This window comes from Macaca thibetana, chromosome 18 (genome assembly GCF_024542745.1).
Source record: "Macaca thibetana thibetana isolate TM-01 chromosome 18, ASM2454274v1, whole genome shotgun sequence".
NCBI lineage: Eukaryota > Metazoa > Chordata > Mammalia > Primates > Cercopithecidae > Macaca > Macaca thibetana.
The window spans coordinates 15,330,581-15,350,020 of NC_065595.1; positions in this window are offsets into that span (position 1 = coordinate 15,330,581).

The following is a 19,440-nucleotide window of genomic DNA, read 5'->3' on the forward strand; positions in this document are numbered from 1 at the left end:
AGTCTATTTTTGGTTTTGGCGCAATTATTTTCAGAGTCTTTGTCATGAAATCTTTGCCAGGTTCTGTACAAAATGGTATTTCCTAGGTTATCTTTCAGGGTTTTTACAGTTTGAGGTTTTAAATTTAAGTCTTTAATCCGTCTTGTGTTGATATTTGGGTATGGTATGAGGAAGGGACCCAGTTTCCAACTTCTGCATATGGCTAGTCGGTTATCCCAGCACCGCATATTGAATAGGGAGTCCTTTTGCCATTGCTTGTTTTTGCCAACTTTGTTGAAGATCAGATGGTTGTAGGAATGCAGCATTATTTTTAGGCTACCTATTCTGTTACAATGGTCTATGTGTCTGTTTTTGTATCAGTACCATGTTGTTTTGGTTACTGTAACATTGTAGTATAGCTTGAAATTGGGTAATGTGAAACTTCCAGCTTTGTTCTTTTTGCTTAGAATTGCCTTTGCTATTTAGGACCATTTTTGGTTCCATATGAAATGTATTTATGTTATTTATTTATTTTTGAGACAAGGTCTCACTCTGCTGCCCAGGCTGGAATGCAGTGGTGTGATCACGGCTCACTGCAAACCCTACCTCCTGGATTCAAGTGATTCTCCTGCCTCAGCCACCTAAGCAGCTGGGACTACAGTTGTGTGCCACCATGCTCAGCTAATTTTTGTATTTTTAGTAGAGACAGGGTTTCACCACGTTGGCCAGGCTTATCTGAAACTCCTGACCTCAGGTGATCTGCCCGCCTTGGCCTCCCAAAGTTCTGGGATTACAGGCATTAGCCACCTTGCCCAGCCTCCATATGAAATTTAAAATAGTTTATTCAAATTCTGAGAAGAATGTCATTGGTAGTTTCATAGGAATGGCATTGAATCTGTAAATGAATTTGGGCAGTTGAGCCATTTTAAAAATATTGATCATTCTATCCTTGAGCATGGGATGCTTTTCCATTTGTGTTTGTCATCTGTGATTCCTTTGAGCAATGTTTTGTAACTCTCATTGTGGAAACCTCTTACTTCCCTGGTCAGCTATATTCCTAGGTATTGTATTCTTTTTGTGGCAACTGAAAATTGAATTGCATTCTTGATTTGACTCTCAGCTTGGTGGTAGTTGTTGCTTAGAAAAGCTACTAATTTTTGTACATTGATTTTGTATCCGGAAAATTTGCTGATATTTTTAATTTAATCCGAGCTTTCGGGCAGAGACTATGAGGTTTTCTAGGTATAGAATCATGTCATCTCTGAACAAGGACAATTTTAATTCCTCTATTTATTTGGATGCCTTTTTATCGTTGTTCTCTTGCCTGATTGCTCTGGCCAAGACTTTCAGTACCATGTTGAATAGAAGTGGTGAGACAGGACATCCTTGTCTTATTTCAGTTTTAGAAAACAATGTTTCCAGCTTTTGTCCATTCAGTATGATGTTGGCACTGGGTTTTTCATAGATTACTCTTATTATTTTAAAGCATAATCCTTCAATAACTAGTTTGTTGAGGGTTTTTAACATGAAGGGATGTTAACTTTTATCAAAAGCCTTTTCTGAATCTATTAAAATAATCACGTGGTTTATGTTTTTAGCTCTGTTTATGTGGTGAATCATATTTATTGATCGTACATGTTGAACCAATCTTTCATGCCAGGGATAAAACCTGCTTGATCATGGTGGATTAGCTTTTTGATGTGCTGCTGTATTTAGTTTGCTAGCATTTTGTGGAGGATTTTTACATCTCTGTTCATCAAGGATATTGACCTAAACTTTTCATTTTTATTGCATCTCTGCTAGGTTTTTGTATCAAAATGCTGCTGGCCTCATAGAAAAAGTTGGGGAGGAGCCTCCCAAGCTCAATTTTTTGAAAGAGTTTCGGTAAGAATGTTACCAGCTCTTCTTTATACATCTGGTGGAATTTAGCTGTAAATCTGTCTGGTACTGAGCTTATTCTGGTCTGGTTGGTAGGCTTTCTTTTTTTTTTCCCTGATTCAACTTTGGAACTATTCTATGTCATTTTAGGGATTCAGTTTCTTCCTGGTTCAATCTTGGGAGGTTGCATGTTTCCAGGAATTTATCGATTTCTTCTAGGTTTTCTGGCTTGTGTGCATAGAGGTGTTCGTAGTAGCCTGCGAGTTTTTGTATTTCTGTTGTGTCAGTGGTAATGTCCTCTTTTTCATTTCTGATTTTGTTTATTTGGATCTTCTCTCTTTTTTTCTTTATTAGCCTAGCTAGTTGTCCATGAATCTTAGTTATTCTTTTAATAAATTAACTCCTGGATTTGTTGAGCTTTTGTGTGGTTCTCCACATCTCAGTTTTCTCTAGTCCAGCTTTGATTTTGGTTGTTTCTTGTATTCTGCTATCTTTCAGGTGGTTTGCTCTTTTTTCTCTCCTTCCTTTAGGAGAACTCGGTTGTTAATTTGAGATCTTTCTAACTTTTTGAAGTGGGTGTTTAGTGCTATAAACTTCCCTCTTAACACTGAATTGGCTGTGTCCCAAAGATTCCGGTATGCTGTCTCTTTGTTCTCATTGGTTTGAAATAATTTCTTGATTTCTGCCTTAATTTCATCGTTTACCCAAGTCATTCAGGAACTGGTTGTTTTATTTCTATGTAACTTATGGTTTTGAGTGATCTTCTTATAATTGATTTCTATTTTTATTACTCTGTGATCCAAAAGTGTGGTTGGTATAATTTCATTGTTTTTTGTTTATTTGAATTTGCTGAGGATTGTTTTAAGGCTTAATATGTGTTTGATTTTAGAGTATGTGTCGTGTGTACATGAGAAGAAAGTGGAGACTTCTGTAGATATCTATTAGGTAGGTGTTGAGATCAGCTCCTAAATGTCTTTCTTAGTTTTCTGCCTCTGTAATCTAATACTATCAGTCAGGTATTCAAATCTCCCACTATCAATGTGTGGTTATTTAAGTCTCTTCATAAGTCACTAAGCACTTGCTTTACGAATTTTAATGCTCCTGTATTGGGTACATACACATTTAAGATAGTTAAGTGTTCTTGTGGAATTGAACCCTTAATGTTATGTAATGCTTTTCTTTGTCTTTTTTGATATTTTTTTTAAGATATATTTTATCTGAAATTAAAATATTAACCACCTCGGTAGGTAACCTGCCTTCTTTCTAGTTGCTTTTAGCATTTATTTTTTCATTTCAACCTGGAGAATCTGATGACTATGCATCTTGGGGTTGTTCATTTTTATGGTATCATGCATGGGGTCTCTGCATTTTCTGAATTTAAATGTTTGCCTCTTTAGCAGGTTGAGAAAATCTTCATGGACAACACCCTCAAACATGTTTTCAAGTTGTTTGCTTTCTCTCCCTCTCTTTCTGTGACACCAATGAGTCATTAATTTGGTCTGTTTACATAATACCATAATTTTTGGAGGTTTTGTTCATATTTCTTATTCTTTTTAATTTATTTTTGTCTGACTGTGTATTTCAGAGAACTGGTCTTTACGCTTAGCGATGCTTTCCTCAGCTTGATCAATTTTACTGTTAATACTTGTGATTGTATTGTGAAATTCTTGAAATCAGTTTTTCAGCTCTATATGATCAGTTTGGTTCTTTCTTAGAAAAAAGACCATTTTGTGTTTCACCTCCTGTAGCATTTTGTTGTATTCCTTAGAATCTTTGGATCAGGTTTCAACTTTCTCCTGAATCTCAGTGAGCTTCATTCCTATCCATATTCTTCATTCTATTTTTGTCATTTCAGCCATTTCAGCCTGGTTAAAACCCTTGTAGGGGAACTAGTGTGATAATTTGGAGGTAAAAAGACACTCTGGTTTTTTGAGTTGCCAGAGTTCTTGCACTGGTTCTTTCTCATCGGTGTGAGCTGATTTTCCTTCAATCATTGAAGTTGCTGTCCTTTAAATATTTATTTTCGCCTTTATCTTCTTTAATTCCCTTGGGGGTTTGATTATGCTATAAGGTGGGTTCAGTCAACTGACTTTTTATTTCTGGAAGATTTTAGGGGGCCAAGGCTCAGGTCAGCTCTCTTGAGCTGTGTGCTCTAATGCTGTGGGTCTTGTTTTAGGGACGTGGCCTTGTTCTCTGGTCCCTTGAGGTCAAGAACCTGTTGTTCTAGAGGGGCCAAAGTGTTCCCAGACCACCAGCCACACAACTCCAATGGGTGGTGCCAGCCAATGTACTTCTTTATGATGTCAACTGGATCTGTGATCATTCACATGTCCCAGAAGCAGCAATAGCAGCAGCAGCAGGCCAGTGGGGTGCATGCTTATCAGCTAGGGTGAGGAGCTAGCAGGCATGGGGCTACCTCCTCTGTGCTCACGTGGCCAGTGGCAGCATGGGAAACATTGGGTAGGGAGGGCAGGGCCACTAGCATCTGTGTGCACATTTTTACTGGCAGCAGTGTTGGCACATGGGTGGGCCACTGGTGGGCACAGGGATGCTGGCTTCCCTGCACTCATTGGTGCTCGTGGCAGTGTTGGAGATGTGGCGGAGAGTAGAGAGTGTGCAGGGCTGCTGACCTCCATGCATGCATTTGAACTGGAAAAGATGAGCAGCCTGGCAGGTGCACTCAGCCTAACAGTAACACAGTGGGGTGCATGCTCACATGCGTGCTTTTAGGGAAGGGGAGGCAAGGTACGTCCAAGTGTGCCAGCAAAATAGTAAGGGGTGGCTGTGGGCGAGTTGGTGCTGACCAAGTGGCTCAGGGGAGGCTGCGGTGGGGAAAGGGTGCTGGTGGGCTGGCACACTTTAGGGGACACTCTACTGGAGATTTCTGATGGTCAGGTGTGGTCAAGCAGCACAGGAGCTACGACGTGGGTCCCCAGGAGACACCCTGGTTGGGTATTTATTTAATTCCTTTTCTCTATCCATTCTCAATGTCTTTCCTCCATCTACTATCAATGCTTTCCCTCCATCCACTCTCAATGTCTTTCCACCATCTGCTATCAATGTCTTCCCTCCATCCACTCTCAATGCCTTTCCTCCATCCACTCTCAACTCAATTCCTTCCCTCCATCCACCCTCAATGTCTTCCCTCCATCCACTCTCAAATCCTTCCCTCCATCCACCCTCAATTATTTCCCTCCATCCACCCTCAATTATTTCCCTCCATCCACCCTCAATGCCTTCCTTCCATCCACTCTCAACACCTTCCTTCCATCCACTCTCAACACCTTCCTTCCATCCACTCTCAATGCCTTCCCTCCAAAGTTCTGCTCAGAGTACACTAGTCTTTCTGATGCCTCCATCCCTCGGTAACATGTTCTTCCTGGCTGTGTCTAGTTGGCTATCTTGCTGGCAAGCTGCAATGTGTATTTTGGATTCAAAAACAAAAAGAAAATATTAATTGGTTAATCTGTTTAAATAAATGTCAGTATCACCAATATTTAAATTTTCTCATAAGTCTAATATAACAAAAATGTTACTATAAACTCGTCATTTGGAATTTTTGCCTCATATAACATTGAAACAGGATGTAGACATTTGTTTGTAGTATATGTTTTTCTAAATCCTTGCTTCTGCTCTCTAGAACCAGAGGATTTTTGTCTCTCAGTAACCTTGGAATGGGTAATGAACCAGTATTATACTTCCTCATACCATGACTATGACTGCTTAGTGCTCAATTGTTTTTTAAAACAATTGAAATATACATTGTAAATTACTTTAAATAAATCAATATGTGTCTCTGTTGTGTATTTAGATTTGTATTTATCAAGCACTCAAAAGAAATTTATGAAATCAATGGGTCTAATCTATCTACAAGCATGTTAAACAGGATAAATTTGGTATTTATTTTCTGTATTTAGTTTTCTCTCCACATGCAAAAAATTAAAATTACTTTTCTCAATGAAATTATTTTGATGATAACAATATTCTACCAAGACTCAATACAACTCAGACAAATTTGCTATCACTAATATTAGCACTTTAGTAACTAAATTATCAAGGGAAAAGATGTTATATATGATGTCTCATTTATGTTAAAAAAGGTATATCTAAAATATCAAAAACAATATTTCTAGTACTGATTATTTTCCTATACACATTTTAAGCATTGAATAGTTTAGAGTTTCTTGCTGCTATAGTTGTTTTAGTTTTATCGACAGATAGTTCCAATTCTAGAAGAAAACTTCAAAGCTCTGGTATTTATACCATAGAAGCTTATTAGACTGACATTAGAAAAGAATTAAGTAGAAATTTAGTTATATTATCAATTATAATGTAATTAATTATATAATGTTTTCTATCTGTCTGTCTTTAGGATACATATGCTTACTGTCAATAAAATATCTCTAAGTTTGGGAAAATTATTTAGCCAATTACAAATCAGTTTAATGTCGCTAAATATTGATTTGGAATAATTCTTATCACCCTGACTCAAATTTTTGAGTTTCTTTGAACTTCATGTTCATTTTTATTTTATTGCATTTTATTTATTATTATTTTTTAGAGACAGGGTCTCACTGTGTCACCCAGGCTGCAGTGAACTAGTGTGATTATAGCTCACTGCAACCTTGAAATTTTAGGTTGAAGTGATTATCTTGTCTCAACCATCTTAATATCTGAGACTAAATGCATGCACTGCCATGCCCAACTAATTTTTCAATTTGTTTTTTGTAATGATGGAGTCTCACTATGTTGCCCAGGCTGGTCTTGAACGCCTGGTCTTAAGCAATCCTCCCACCTCAGCCTTCCAAAGTGCTAAGATTACAAGTGTGTGCCACTGTGCCTGGACAAACTTTAAAATACACACACAAACATATAAGATTTTGGTGGATTCTTAGATACAACATATATTATTGCAACTAATCTATATTTGTATATTTATAAGATTATACATTTTAAATGGAAATTTTCCCTGTCATTTGTCTCTCATTAAAGCAACAGTAATTGGTTTATATTGGCCTCTCCTAATCAGTTGTTTGAATGTCTTTTTTTTTTTTTTTTTTTTTTTTGGAAACAGAGTGTTGCTCTTTTGCCCAGGCTGGAGTGCGGTGCTGCTATCTCTGCTCACAGCAATCTTAGCCTCCTGGATTCAAGAGATTCTCCTGCCTCAGCTTCTCGAATAGCTTGGATTACAGGCATGCACCATCGCACCTGGCTAATTTTTGTATTGTTAGTACAGACAGGGTTTTGCCATGTTGCCCAGGCTGGTCTCGAATTCCTGAGCTCAAAGCAATCCGCCTGCCTCGGCCTCCCAAAGTGCTGGGATTACAGGTGTTAGCCACCACTTCTGGCTGAATGTCATTTTATTCAATTATCTACCTACTTCTGAATTAACCCCATGAACTATATTACTTTTTCTAACAAGTTTAGTAAATGGAAGCTTGGAGAAAATTGCATGGCCAAATGTATAGCGCAATGTGGAATGATTTTGCTATTTGTGTATTCAATATTCAAGCTATTTTTCTTTTTGGCTTTCTAGATTTTCATGAGAAAGCTATTCAGTGAGACATCAATTAAATATTTTAACAGGCAAGATGAAACAATAGGCTTCATATACTCCAATCTTGCCAGTAATTATTTAGCATCTACCTGGAACACGGTTTTAAAATAATGATAAAGCTAACTTCAGGCTCAAGAGAAAAGACTGTCATATCATCTTAAATACAGGACAGTGGCACAAATGCACCTGATGGAAGATTACTTCATGATATCAGATACTTCCTAGTGATTAATATACCCTGCACGCTAAGAAATACCCTAGAACATGGAGCCAGTATTGCAACCACTTTTAATTACAGAGTTTAATACCTTCGAGCTTTTAGGCTGTAACTCCAGCACTGCCAATTATTAGCTGCGAGGCTGGTTCATGCCTCAGTTTCCTCATCTGTAAAATTAGATAATAATATTACCTACCTCATAGCATTGCTGTAAGGATTTGTTTTTGTTTGTTTGTTTGTTTTTGAGACGGAGTCTTGCTCTGTTGCCCAAGCTGGAGTACAGTGGCACGACCTCAGCTCACTGCAACTTCTGCCTCCCAGGTTCAAGCCATTCTCCTGCCTCAGTCTCCCGAGTAGTTGGACTACAGGTGAGTGCCACCACGCTCGGCTAATTTTTTGTATTTTTAGTAAAGACGGGTTTCACCTGTTAGCAGGGTGATCTCGATCTCCTGACCTCGTGATCCACCCACCTCGGCCTCCCAAAGTGCTGGGATTACAGGTGTGAGCCACCACGCCCAGCTGGATTTTTAAAAAAATATATAGATGAATTATTTAAAAGAGTGTCATGGCACTTAGTAAGCTCTCAGTGAGTGTCGGTATCATTATCACCTCACCATCATCACTGTCACCATCATCATCATCATCACCATCTTCATCATCATTATTTGTTCATGATCACAGGACCAATCGAGAGAGGAAATGATGAACAGGGGAACTCCCATCCCTAGCCTGTAGTAAAGACTGCAGAGTTAAGCTAATTTATTTTACCCCTTGTGATAATATTTCCTTCATCTTCATAGTATGCCTGATAGAATTTTTGTTGAAAAAGACTTGAAATTAAGATATGGGCCGGGCGCGGTGGCTCAAGCCTGTAATCCCAGCACTTTGGGAGGCCGAGACGGGCGGATCACGAGGTCAGGAGATCGAGACCATCCTGGCTAACATGGTGAAACCCCGTCTCTACTAAAAATACAAAAAACTAGCCGGGCGAGGTGGCGGGCGCCTGTAGTCCCAGCTACTCGGGAGGCTGAGGCAGGAGAATGGCGCAAAGCTCCAGCGCAAGCTCCGGGAGGCGGAGCTTGCAGTGAGCTGAGATCCGGCCACTGCACTCCAGCCCGGGCTACAGAGCAAGACTCCGTCTCAAAAAAAAAAAAAAAAAAAAAAAAGAAAGAAATTAAGATATGATGAAGCAATGTTATGCTGGGGTAAAGGATTTTTTTTTTTTTTTACCTATATAAATTGTAATCTAGTTTAACACTTTAGCCTGAAGGACATCAGCTGTTTCCACTTTTGCTTTTTGACACCATCAGAATAATATGATCATATCAATTGTGGCCAGTGAGTCATCTGTTTCTCTTCCTAGAGTGTATCATCTATGTATAACTGCTATGTTTTCAAGCTACCAAACACCTTTCTCACGTGATCAATACGTTTAGGAAATGCACAGTCTTATTGATCTGGTTTCATCAGGGCAAAATCCAGAAAACTCAGGTTCCCAGAATTCCTTGCAGCTAAACCAGAAGCATTTGGACTAGATTTTGCCTGTCAGTCACATGCTTCTGAATGGCTGGTTTGGAAACAAGCAACCTGAGGAGACAAGCTTTGGCGGCAGGGAGGTGTCCATTTTGCTGGCAAGGGTGGTGGCAGATGTATCCAACAATGAGAGGACAACCAGTGCAGGGTTCTCCCTTAGTGTTCAATGAGCAACACTGTTCAATGAGTGTTCATCAGGCCAATTGTGATGCATGGTCCTAGAATTGTGTCTGTAAGTTTAGACTCAACTAATCTTACATGTTTAGCCTCTCGCCTTCTGCACACTTCTGTGAGCTACCCCAATATCCTTGTAGTAAAATCCCTTTTTAGATTAAAAATCATATATATATATTTTTTCTAAGTGTGATAGATTTAAAATAGACCAGAAAAGTTATAGCACTGTTTTCACTTTTTAATAAAATGAAAAAAACTTTATCAAAGTATTTTTAAATGTATAGCATCAAAATTCAGGCCCTTTTAAAATTTATAATTCTGGAAATTAGAAAATAAAGTATCTATTTGACAATAGTTATATAAAGGTGCATTGGTGCTATAGTACTATCAATCAATTTTCAGATAAAAGTTGCACTCTGAAATGTTTATGCACTGGATGAATTTACTTCCTTGTATGCCTTTCCTGCTCCCGAGAGAAATGAACAGATTTTGCCAAGCCAAATCCTGAAAATGGTGCAGAACTCTTTCCTTCAATTCATATCGTATTTCACTGAAAGCCATTGGCCTCTTTTTAAATATATAAGCACAGTAAAAGAGGGACAGATTAAGGATAGCTTTTATGGGATTTATAGGTTGGTTCATTCATTTTTGTATGTGTAGAAAGGTAAGAGAGAAAATGAGAATGAAAGAAGGATAAGAATACTAAGAAGATTTACTGGTTTCTATTCTATCTTAATTCTCCAAACCCTAACTTCAGTAGCTTCAGGTCAACTACTTTTTTTTTTTTTTAATGCAATTTAGACCATGTCATTTCAAGAGTAGTTTTCCCAAATAGGCTGTGGTAGCTATCTTCATGAATAGTCATCTTGGTTCTGTGTCATTTCCTTGTGTTGTGATTAGGAGGCTAGTCTTTTAATCCCGAGCATGGTTACAGTCCATGTTCTACCACGTAAACTGTAAGGCCCAAGGTCAGCTGCATAACTTTCTTCTGAGCCTCATTTTATCAACTTAGATAATAATATAGTATGATAGTAACAGTATCTATTCCACAGTTGTATTATGAGTAGTTACAAAAATCCATATGCAATCTCCAGAAAAAAATTGTAACTCCTAACAAGTCTCAGTACACTTTAGCTACTATTATACTATAAAAAAAAATCAACATCCTGTTTTTCAATACACTTATCCAATCTTTCATCTTTGCAATGAATTGCCATTGTGAAGCTGGCCTGGGGACAGGTGTTTCAGTTCCACTGTCACAGGGAGGCTGGGTGAGGAGGCATCAATGAGAGTGTATTTCCTTTTGAAAGGCCAGGGATAATACTGCTCAATTCTCAGCTCAACTGAATGATGATGCATATATGGCCCTTTTCAATAAAGCCACAGTCTTCGTGGGTAACTTTCAACAAACCACCATCAAAACGAGGTTTTCACATCCTGACAACTGTCTTATTGTGATACTGTGACTGCTAGAGGTTCCGTTTTTAATTTTTTTCAATAGATCCTGGATACTGAGTTTAGCCACTAGGCACTGACAAGTTACAAAATGATTTTACAAAAATAGACAAAACATTTCTGTGGGCTTTACTTTCTCATATTCCCTTGGATTTATGAATATACATTGGTCTCCCTAATAACAACTACACTTAAAGTTATTTTTATGAGACAAGAAATAATTATTCAGATATTACAAGATTATGGAGATTTTGGAGAAAGCTCAATCTTATCAGTAAAGGCATCTATTGACTAAAAACAGTATGTGTGGCAATGTTGAAGAGGCATAACTGAGAAAATATGTATTTCTCTATATTTATGTATCACTTCTTGTCATTTAATTCCAAAGTAATACTACTGGTTTATAGCTCACTTACATAAAATGGCATATGACTGTAAGTACAGACAGACTCTTACATTCACATCAGTTCTTATGATACGGCACTCAGGCGACAAAAAATCAGAAACATATTACCAAGAATTATGGAAGGCTCACTATGCCAGGATGACGATTTAAGCAATTAAGTGCTTTCCGTCCGTTTTTATGGCCTCCATATTTCAGTTAACACACAATGAGGCACAAGCATATAATTCTTTAAAATGTGCAGTAAGTTATGTGGTCTCATTACACTCTGTGCATATCAACTCATGTTGACTAGGGAAAATAAAAAAAAATGATAAGGTCTTTCATGTGTACACACACTTTAGGGAGTGTATTTATCAGGGGTCTCCAAAGAAACAGAACCAATAGGGGATAAATAAATAAAAAATATGTATATACAAAAATTATGTAAAACATACATATATACAAAATATATAAATATACATATATACAAAAATATATAAATATAATTTACAGCATAAATAAAATATACAAAATAAATAAATATACATTTTTAGATATGTAAATACTAAAACTTGTCTCATACATTTATAGAGACTGAGAAGTTTCACAATCTATCACCTGCAAATTGAAGAACCTGGAAAAATTCAGTGGTATAATTCAGCCCAAGTGCAAAAACCTGAAAATGGGAGGCCAGTGGGTTGTGGGGTGGGAGAAGGGCTGTGAGTCCCGGACTGACTCCAAATGCCAGAGAACCAGGAATGCCAGTGTCTGGGGGCAGGGAAGATGGATGTTTCAGTTCAAGCAGAGAGAACAAATGAGCTCTTCCTCTTTTTGTTCTATTCATGCCTTTAACAAAATGGATGGTACTTCCCACATTGGTGAAGATGGATCTTTACTTTGTCTGCTGATTCAAATGCTATACCTCTTCAATCTCACAGAGACACTTAGAAAATAATGTTTTACCAACTGTCTTAGCACCCCTTAGCCAGGTCAAATTTTATTAATTTTATTTTGACACATAAAATTAAACATCACATGGAGACATGAAAAATGTGTGAAATTCTTAAAGACTTAAACATGATTATTAGTGTTTGCTTTCTGGAAATACTTTGTTTAAAGAATCAACTTAAAAATGAGATCATTTAGCATTTTTACATATGGGAAATAAAAAGAACAGATGATAAGAGTAACTGCAGGAAAGCACGATTTTTCTGTTAACAAACATCTTGTCATTCAGTTGGCAATTACTGAATTATGATTTACCATGTACTAAAATCCTATGGAGGATGCCATGCTGTGTGTAAATGTAACTAAATGTTCAAATCAGGAGCTCTAAGGTATTAAGGGAAGCATGCACTCATTCAATGCATCTCTGTTGCTCATGTATTAAATGCTAGACACTGTACTAGGTGCTACAAATAATACAGTCAGAACAAACAGACAAAACCCCAACCTGTTGAGCCAACAAGGGGAAAATAAGAAATTAATAATATCATAACTCAAATTTATAATTATAAATTGTGGTATTTGTTATGGTATAGAAGTAGAGGGTCATTATAAACACATGAAAGAGTAGAATCTGATTATGTCTCAAGAGTCTCAAAAGAGTTAACTAAGAAAGTACTGTTTGAGCTAAGAAAGCTAAGATGAGAAGTGAGATGGAAGGCAATGGGGAGAAAGGGGTGGAGGGAGCTTGCTGGGGAATGATGACAGAAAGCATTCTCCCTTTCCACCCCCTGACAAAAATATGCAAGGCACTGAGATGAAAGAAAGCACAGCTTTTTAAAGGAATGGAAATAAAGCAATCTGTTTGTAAACCACAGAACCAGAGGGAAATTGATCAAGCTCTGTGAGGAGAATTCAGAACTCACCAACGGCTCAGTTATTACAGGATACATGTAGTTCTATATGTTCAATCTTCATTCTAAGAGCTAAGGGGAACCCAATAGGTTGTAAAATAGGGAGTAGCATTATAAGATTTATGGTTTTTAAGATTTCTACTATCTTATTCATATTTAAAACCTCAGGGACAGCCACTGTTTTAAATCCCCTGGGTCTTTAAGGAGCCGTTAGAATATTTGAAAAGACACTCAGAAACGTGAACCTTTGCAAAGACATCTAGAAATGCAATGCGCTTTCAGAGTTGATAGGGTTCCTGGAGCCACTGATCTTGTTAAAAATTCCTACATTATAGTGAAATGGCATTTGGAGTTTTAGGGCTAACGGTCAGGTCCCTGGACATAAAATATAAGACCTTACAGGAATGATTTAAGGAAGGGGACTGTCAAAACCAAATAATTTCTACTGGGATAAGAAAGAATCTACAGATTTTAACCTTGCTTAAGAACGTAAGGAAAGGGTTTTAAGAACCAGATAGCTTACACTGGGCTCATTAGTCCACTAATAATAAACCGCAATTTAAGTTCTAGAAAACTTAATACTAAGCTAATACATTAATTAAAAACACAAAGCATATATAAAAAAGGGGCTACCTATTTTCTTTACCCTGCTCACGTTTCAGCCAAATTATCTCCTACTCTCACATATCTAGGCCTCTCTGTTAAAATATTTTTAATACATGCAGATATTCACTTATTTTTCAAGCTGATTCAAATCCCTTCACATTCTGACTTTTTTCTTCTCCCGTCCTTTTCTTTTTCTTTCTTATTCTCTTTCTTCTTATCTTGCCTTGTTCTTACATTGTCTATGCATTTGCACTTTCTCCTTTAATCTGATGCCCAAAACCATTCTTCCAGTGCTGACTTTGGCTCCTCATTCCCACAACGCCATGACTTCATCCTTCAGACCTAATTTGTTCAAAATGTTCCACACATTTCCTGGCCTGAGTCAACAGAATAGCTTAGGTGTGGGGATGGACATTCATTTCAAGTTTTCTGTGGCTATAACGATAGAGAATTGGTAGTAAATTACGAAATGTGGAGGAAGGGACAGAAAAATGAGCATGAAAGCTGAAGGATTTTAGAAATAAAATTGAAGTCAAATGAATTGAGTACGTTTAAAGAATCATCACTCTTAGACATTCTGTGCTTCTTGTGTATTTCTTTAATTCTCAAAAAAAACATAAAATGAATTTTTATGATGTGTGTTCCACCAGAGGCTTTGGAACTCTGATGACAAATCCAAACCACCATCGGAATAAGAACGGCAAGGCACGTATTACTAGGTAGGCCGGGAGCTAAATACTTCTAAGTTTGTCATGTGCCTACACACACACACACACAAAAAGATGAATCCACTAAGGAAACTACCCTGTAATGAGATGACTCTAGATTCTAGAAGATGTAATGTGTTCTTGGAAAGTGGAAGTAGTAGAGAAGCAAAAACTATCAGCAAATTAAATAGATCTAGAATATAGAACAATTGGTAAGGGTAAAGTAAAAAGAAATATTGAACTCCTGCATGAAGGTGTGTTAGTAACATTCACATTGAGAAATATATAGAAGACCAGATCATAGAATAAAAAGAATGAGTTCAATTTTGGATAGCATGAGTGTGAAATGTTTACAGATGATCCTGGTAGAAATGTGTAGCAAACTATGTTTAGGAAGTCAAGTTGGCTGCTCAGGAGCCATGTCAAGGACAGAGATAGATTTCAAAGTCATCATAGATATGTGAGCAGTAAAGCCAATGTGCATAGTTATACAGATAAAGAAACCAGTACAGATAAGGAATAACAGAACCACCAGAGTCAGAAAAAGAAGGTAAAGGGAGGTTGAAAGAGTAGAATCAGAGGAGATAAAGAGGGCAATTGAGGAGGATAGAATGGTTCAAGGAGATTCAAACATTATGGAAGTCAGTGAAGAAGCATTTCTAGGAAGGGGGAGTTCAATCATGTCAATAAGCCAGAGACATCAACGAGCAGGAGAACTCAGGAATTTGGTAGTAGCAAGTAATTGGGGCTTTTCAAAGGACACTTCAGTGGAATAATAGTGATAAAGATGCTACAGAATTAAATAAGTGTTAGCTGGTAAAGATAATGACATCGTGAATGTATACTGCTTTTAAGATTTTTATCTGTTGTGGAAAATACAAGACAGGACAATGTATGTTTTCCAAATCGATGAGATTTTAGTACTTTTAAAATGGATGAATAGAAAGATTGAAAAGAGAGAAGTGTTTCTCAAGATGCAAGAGAAAAATCATTGAAAGATTAGGATATTAAAGAAATCACTGAATGAAGTGATTGAGTCAAGAATACAGAAAAAAAGAAGTTTGGCCTTAAAGAGCAGAACGGCCAAAACATGAATAATATAAGGAGAATATCTGTACATATCAACATGCGAATCAAACATGAGAAATAGCATTCACCTGGATGGTAAAGAGTGTTGGAAACCCCTACAGAAACCTAGGGAGCATTTCAAAAAGAATTTTAAGATCAGGTATTACCGCATTCAGTAAATTATTCTATTTTCTCTAGTCAGTGACCTGATTTATTCTCTTTTGATCTGTATTGATATGTACATTTCATACCAAAGGCCATATTGTAAAATAAAAAGCATGTAGGGATAGATAACTAGCAAAGTTAAAAGAATCTATCATGACAGCTGAATGGGAGAAGGCTGAGTGCAGTATGTACCTTTTTAAATCATCATGGGTGTCTTTCATGAAAAGAACCGAAAAGCACACAATGTGGGAGGTCAGGGGCAATTCAAACTTAAGTGAGTCAAAAGAAAATTTTAGGAGCACCTTTCAAGGCAATACAAATCCCAATAAAAAGGCTCTTTAAATACATCAAAAGGACTGATTCATTCAATAAGCATTTATCCTGTGCCTATTCCACAAGGATCAATAGAACTAGGGAAAAATCATTGATTTAAAGAATCCTAAAGGCCAAAATAAAAATGGAATGAAGGACAGCTGTGAAAATCTGTTCCCATCTATATTGAAGAAAATTATCAGAAAATCCCCCAAGTAAATTTACTTTCATGTCACATGATACACTTTTAAACAATTTTGAAGTTTTGAAATAATTTTAGATTAGAGAAGAGTTTCATGAAGATAGTATAGAGAATTCCGATGTACCTTTTCCCAACTCTTCTTATATTAAGATTTTACACAAACATGGTACATTTGTCAAAGCTAAGAAATTAACTTTTGTTTAATACCATTAAATAAGCAAGGAATTTTCATTTTGTTAATCAAATTTTTACATTAGCATTCTTTTTCTACATCTTTCTACATCTACACAGCAGGTAGAAAAGTTATCTTCCAGAGACCAAAACCTGTAAGAAAGCCATAAACCCTTGAGGATACAGCATGTGGCATATCATGGAATACGGATCCCAAGAACTTACTAGTTTCACCACATCCTGGTAAATCGGCACCTTTACCACACAAGCAAGAGACTTGTACACCTCGCTTGTATATACTGTGAAGTTATCCATTCTACATTAAACCACTGTTATGTTTAAACAAAGAATAAACAGATAAGCATTCTATGCAAAGAAATTGTATTTTCTTAATTTCTTTAAAAAGTTGAACGAACGTCATCTATTGAATATTATTCAGAATAACCTAAAGGCTCAAAAAGTAACTCCATATAAAGGATTAATATTTAATCCTGTTCTTTTGAATTTGTCTTCACATCTAGGCATAATAAACCTATGTCCAAATAGTGAATATGCCACAAAGTGACCAAGTGGTAAACCCTCAGGGAATATTGGGTGAGAATATGCTGTATATTCCCAGCTACTGCTTGAGTCAAAACAGACTCCTATCTGCTGTCCCTCTGGCGGGCTAGAGTGAAAGAGATGGATGTTGTAGAGCTTTTTTTTTTTTTTTTTTTTAACCCCTAATGTAGCCAAGAACCAGTGCTGGAAGTCATATATACCCTTCTTTCAATCAATGCTAGGTCTCAGATTCTGTTAACCATCCTAAGTTTACTTTGAGTATTTTTCTATCATTTAGTACCGTAAATATAATTTCTGCTTTTCATCACCACCTGTTCAGGCAAGTGTTTAAAATATTGTTGGTTTTTTTGTTTATCTTAAAGATTGGGCCAATGTAGTTCTTTTACATTGTAAATATAAGGAGAAGCATTTCATGGAAAGCAAGAGCTGTAGTTTGCATAATATGCTGCAGGTTGCCAATCTTCCTTTTGACCTTTTTGAATTATTATTTTGATTTTGCGTGAACCAACTGTTGCCAATTTCTCCTTATAAGTGTGGTCTTTGTGCTATTGTTTGTAAGCCTTTTATCAATATGATGTGAGAATTTTTGAAGGTCCTAGAGAAATTTAAAAATTAATTGTGATTTTATGACCAAACTGGAGAATGATCTACTTTTGAAATCAGTTGTCTTCAAATTTTGTACATGAAGATCACCTGAGAAACTTACCACAAACTTGAATTCCCAGGCTCCACATATATTTTCATTGTTAAACAGCTCTCAAAACTACACTAGGCTTTTGCGAACTACTAAACTACTTGATATAGGACTGTGAAAGGGTAGATGTAAAACATAAAATGACTTTTTGCCCAATTTCTGTAGTAAACACTTCCAATAAAAACTAAAGTTGAAATCAGACGTAAGCATCTGTTTTGAATATGATGCTTCCTTTCAAGGATATGACCCGAATCTTTAATCACATTTTCATTATAATCATTATGCTTTCCAAATAAATTTACACAAAAGTTTATTTGCAATAGTTCTAAGTCTTTGCATATCTCCTTCATGATACGTTATAAGATATACTGAAATCATCATGTGAAAATGAGCTTGTCATTATATAAAGAGAAAATTATTATCTTGTCATTTCTACATACAGCATTACAAAATTTAAAAATACGTGATTAAAATAAAATTTCCAATCAAATTCTCACACTCCTAGATTAATCTATTTATCAATCAAATGTAAAAAATGTTCTCAACAATGTAATAGGCTGGGCGTGGTGACTCACGCCTGTAATTCCAGCACTTTGGGAGGCCGAGGGGGGCGGATCACGAGGTCAGGAGATTGAGCCGACGGTGAAACCCTGTCTCTACTAAAAATACAAAAAATTAGCCGGGCGAGGTGGCGGGTGCCTGTAATCCCAACTACTCGGGAGGCTGAGTCAGGAGAATGGCGTGAACCCGGGAGGTGGAGCTTGCAGTGAGCCCAGATCGTGCCACTGCACTCCAGCCTGGCCGACAGAGCGAGATTCTGTCTAAAAAAATAAAAAAATGTACTAAATGGCTAATGATTCAAAGAAGACTATACACGCTTAAATATGCGTCATGTGTCTCCTTTCTTCAAATGTGGGCATTAAATTATAGTTTCTGATAATAACTGAATGAATAAGACTATCTTTTCTGTCATCAAAAATGACAAATTCTGAAAAAAATATACAAATCTATTCTCTGAAAGTATCAGAAAGCATACAATAACAGGTAGAAACTAAAAGATATAAAGTCCTTCAAAGATGGAATTCACAGTGTTTATGACTCAATTTTTATCTAATTTCTCTCTGGAGATACTCACAGATATGCCTGGTACTCAGGTAACACTCATGCAGAAAGTAAGAGTATTATTACATTGAAGAATACAGATGAAGATTTAAGCCCAGCAGAGTGGCAGCAAATTCAGACCAGAAAATCCAAAATAGAAGATGCTACAGTGGGAAAGCCTAATCTTTCTACATACAAAATTCACTCTAACACTTAGCTGAATCCTGAACTGCATGTATAAAAGGCAGAAATCTAGGAAATCCAGAGTAAAAAAAATAGGTAGAAAGGCTAAAAATACTGAGCAGAGATTTCAACATCTATTCAGTTCCAAAAAAGTTATATTTTAAATTTCAAACCTTAAAAAACTTAGGGGCTAGATAAATACCTTAGAATTTCCATTTAAACCATCAAAAAGCCATGCCTTGGGAATAAAGATTTTATAGCACTACTAATAACTTGGAGAAAAACTGAAATATGCCAACTGAACCAAATCTAAAACTAAATTTTTAGAGTATGAAGGTGATCTGTCAGTAAAGTAATTCCTCCTAGAGAAAAAAAAAAATCAACACATTAGACAAAGATAAAAATACCCAGGTTCTCTTCACAGTAACATCCACAAATTCCAGTAAGAAAAAAATAATCAGACTTATGGAATAAATAGAAATATAGAACTAGGAGTAATTATTATATTACATATAAAAGGCAAGAATTTTTAAATAAACTTAAGACTATGTTATTAAAAACTGTAGGAAAGAAAGACTATAACAATAAACAGATAGAAAATTTCAGGATATCTATGACAAATAGAACCAGTTG